The 4425-nt window shown below is 35.4% G+C and overlaps 1 long non-coding RNA gene across 1 annotated transcript in view; it reads left to right on the top strand.

Moving 5' to 3' along the window:
- Nucleotides 1–346: 346 nt before the first annotated feature.
- LOC103593330 overlaps nt 347–4425 on the top strand; it is a 55156-nt gene continuing 51077 nt past the window's right edge. The window contains exons 1-2 of the long non-coding RNA XR_550741.1: nt 347–553; nt 2757–2837. This is a non-coding gene — a long non-coding RNA (uncharacterized LOC103593330). The remainder of the gene's footprint in view (nt 554–2756; nt 2838–4425) is intronic.

Here is a 4425-nt window from a genome sequence, read left to right as displayed (position 1 = left end):
GCTGTGTAACTCAGCACACTGATGGGTTAAAAATGGGTTACAGGCATGGGAAATGTTGGTTTGCTCAGAATTTCTGGCAGTCAGATTGCACAGGAATTAAAGTAAGGCCTGGGTTCTGGAATGCAGATGGGAAAAGCATGGGAGGGTTAGAATCTCAGATCCTAACCAAGGCAAGAAAACATGGCCCAAGAGTTACATAAACTGCTAGATTTGTTCCAGCAGGTTGAACAGCAACCTGGAGAACAAAGAACATCACCATGGAAACCAAAGGAATCAGAGCACAACACTTGGATTCAAGGTTTACTTCACTCTTTCTCTATGAGGTCACATAAGCCACAAGCCTCCACCAGGAGAGAAGGAGGCATGAAATCTGAGAGATTGTGTATTTTACCTAAAAGCACATTTAAATTTCTGCATCGGGCTAGTATTTCCAGATTGGGTGGATTAAATGCAGTCGTTTTCCTCTACTGTCTGAGGTTTCAGGACTTTTGAGGAAGATAAGAACAGTCTAAAAGAATGGAGATATATTCTCTTTGCACATCCATTTTATTCTGTGAGTATATTTGCTACTCTGCTTAATTGTATTGGCTTTTGCACAGTTTGCTGCCTGTTTGATAATCAGGATGAGATGTATCAGGAGGTAGATAGCAGTGAACAACGTGAAGGGAATATGAGCAGAAACATCCTTTTTCCTGAATAGTCTCTCCCACGGACCAGCTCTCTTCTGTTATTGAAAGAATTGAGAATCTATGGGTGGTTCTACAGTCAAGAGGGGCTATGGACTTCTGCAAAAAATCTTTTCTCAGTTTTAATATAACTATGGACACTGATTTTCCTGCCCTGGAGGCTACCAGTTAGACTGGAGACAATGAATTTGCTCAAAGAAACTTGATGGTAGAGTAGGTGGTACTGTGCTTCTCAAACGATAACATAGAAACTTAAAAAAAATTTTTTAAATGTGTTATAAATACTTTTATAAAATACAATAAAAATGATTCACTGAGGTTCGGAAAGGCTTAGTGTGTTGCTGAAGATCATGGAGCATTGGTGGTAGCAATTGTAAGTGGCAAAGCTGGGACACTAATTCAAATATTCTGCTCTTAATCTCATTGTGCTTGCATTTGTCTTTTTCTTGATGTCATAATTATTGCAACAAAGACAGTTTTGCTACTCTCTTCTGTTCTTAGGAGAAAGGGAAGTGTTTGAGGAATATCAGTTAAGCATTCGAAGCCAAATCTTGTGTTGGATACAGTACAACCATTAAAGTGATGCAGTTCTGTCTACTCAGAGTTTAGGTAGCAGGGGGTAATGACTCGGGAATGAGCTTTGCATTCAGACCATGATACATTCAAGAAAAGTGCTAAAACAAACAAACAAAAACAAACAAACATACAAAAAACCTACCAAGGATCCTTGTTTTATAAATGACACTACTGCATTAAAAATTCTCTTAAGCTAAAAAATTGGTGGTAGAAAATTAGAATTCTTAAGTATGTTAATTTTACACTTCTGAAAGGTAGAAAACATTTATGTTTCAATGTAAAGATTGGAGATGTAAAAAGATGTTTAATGGAAAATGTTAATAGCAATAAAAACAGGTGGTATGTAAATTGTTAACAATAACCTCTGTAATTTGATGTCTAATTTTCAGGTGAAAGGAAAATAGAATCGTTAGTAGAGAACATAGTGCATTTGTTAGCTTAACTGCATGGGGCTCCATCAGCTATCGACGAAAGGACTGGCTTCTATTTTATCTTTAGTTTTAAGAAAGGCTTTTTTTATTTCCCAGCTAGGCTTTGAATGAAGTGTTAATAGGATAACTATTTCACACTGGATAACTACAAATTGCTTATTTAGGTGTTTCTATGGTTCAGTAACTGAGCATGGATGAATATGTAATTAGCTTTTAAACTCTACCCTAATAGGCAATATGCAATAGCTGTTCTACAGAACTTCATTTAACATGTCCTGTAGTATTTTTTAGAACATTAAATAGAATGTGTTACCTGGTATTTGCCTCAGTGAAGTGAATTTATCCCCTCCATGAACATAATCTATACAGAAGTGTGAGAAGAACCCTTTAGTGTAGTGGTATAAATGCAACGTCTGGTTTTTTAGAACATTAAATAGAATGTGTTACCTGGTATTTGCCTCAGTGAAGTGAATTTATCCCCTCCATGCACATAATCTATACAGAAGTGTGAGAAGAACCCTTTAGTGTAGTGGTATAAATGCAACGTCTGTTATAGGGACCAAAACACACAGAACACCCAGGAAATTGAGAGGCAACAGCCACATAACTGGAAAGTCTTCAGAGAATTCAGCTTCATTTGAAGACACAATATAAAGCACCAAAATATAAAATGCATATTGTTTTAGAAATAATATTGCACTTAAACAGGTATTGGCCAGTATGACTGGAGAAAGAAAGCACAGGGACTTCCTGAAGTTCAGTTGGACAATTTAAAAAAATTTACCTAAAATTCTATCTGGAAATGATCAGGATGTTTCTGAAGTTGTCCCAACTTTTGTGACGTTGTCACAAAATTCTTCCTCCTGAGAGAATCCTTGTGGGTGATGAGATTGCAAGACGAAATATGGAAAGGAAAAAACATAAAATAAAGTTGTTTTCTGAAATACTATAAATACAATAATAAGAAAACTGAAGATTTTCAACTGATTTCTTAATTGAGTACTCAGTTTACTAGTAAAGTGATGACTTTCCAGCCTGTTGATAGATATTTTACTGGATGCAGGAAGAAGATTTCATGATCATTTTATAGAGATCAATAATTCCTGTAAACCTGTGGATCTGATTTGTGGCAGCTTGGCATGAGGTAAGCAGGTTCAGGCAGCTGTTTTAAATCTCTGCTTATTCATAATTAGTAATAGAAAGTGATCAATGAAAGATTATTTCCAAATACTAAATTCAATAGACATGAAAGTGAAATAAAAAAGCTTTCTTTCATTTCTATTTGTTTATTCAGTCATATTCCAAGTTCACACAACTGTGCATGAAACACTTTTTAATTTTTTAAATTTATTTTTTTAATTGAAACATATTGATTGTACATATTTATTGGGAACAGGGTTATATTTCAATTTATTTACACATCTATTTATACAATAGATAGTGATCAAATCAGGGTAGTTAGCAAATTAGTCATCATAAAAATTTATCATTTCTTTCTAAAGAGAACATTTAATCTCCTGTAATATAGCCATTTGAGAACATACAATGAATCAGTTAATTATAGATGTCGCACACTATTGTATACCACTAGAACTTGTTTTTCCTATCTAACTGTAATTTTATGTCCATTAACCAACCCCTCAATATCTCCCTCCACCCTCGCCTTCTCATCCTTTAGTAACCACAATTCTACTCTCCACTTCTAAGTTCAACTTATTTGTTTATTTTTAGCTCCCATATATAAGTGAGAACATACAGTATGTATCTTTCTGTGCCTGACTTATTTTACTAAACATAATGCCTTCCAGGCTTGTCCATGTTGCCACAAGTGACAGGATTTCATTCTTTTTCATGGCTGAATGGTATTCCATTGTGCATGTATACCACATTTTCTTTATCCGTTCATCTGTCAATGGGCATCTAGGTTGATTCTATGTCTTGGCTATTGTCAATAGTGCTGCAATAAGCATAGGGTTACAGATATCTTTTTGGTATGTTAACTTTCCTTTGGATAAATACCCAGCAGTGAGATTCCTGGGTCATATGATAGCTCTATTTTTAGTTTTTTGAGGTACCGCCATACAGTTTTCCATAATGGCTGTACTAACTTACATTCCCATCAATAGTGTGTAAGAGCTCCCCTTTCTCTGCATCCACGTCAGCATTTACTTTTTGTCTTTTTGATAGTAGCCATTCTGACTAGGATGAATGGGGTTGGGAGATTTAATAAAAAGGATTATTGAAGATGGGAAAGACATAAAAGGTAATGAGTAAAAATAAGAGGAATTAAGTCAGAATATTCAGGAGAAACTCTAAGGGTTTCCAGACTTTATAGAGAGAGACGAAACAAGAAGAGAAGGCTGAACTATTCAATGGCATTTTGGCCTTAAATGATTTAAGAGTAATTGCCAACTATGGCTGAAACCAGAATGTTCCACTTCCATTTTGCTGGTGGAGGATTTCTCCCTATGCTAATGTCATATGCATCAATTTTTACAAAATGCAAGCAATAATGAGAGGCAGAGTGGTGACTCTTGAGAGAACGTTTTGGGGGAAGAATTTAGGAGGAGTTTGTGATACAAGTCAATAACTAGCTCATCGGCATTATTTAAAAACTGTTAAGGAGCTTTTATTTAAAATCATTATTTTTTATTTTAATTTACTTCTCAATATACATTGTAGTTGATTTTCATGCCCCTTTACCCATTCCTCTCCACCCCCTTCCCTCCCCC

This window comes from Galeopterus variegatus, unplaced genomic scaffold (assembly GCF_000696425.1).
Source record: "Galeopterus variegatus unplaced genomic scaffold, G_variegatus-3.0.2 Scaffold61, whole genome shotgun sequence".
Classification (NCBI taxonomy): Eukaryota; Metazoa; Chordata; class Mammalia; order Dermoptera; family Cynocephalidae; genus Galeopterus; species Galeopterus variegatus.
This window is presented reverse-complemented; position numbering and strand designations above follow the sequence as displayed.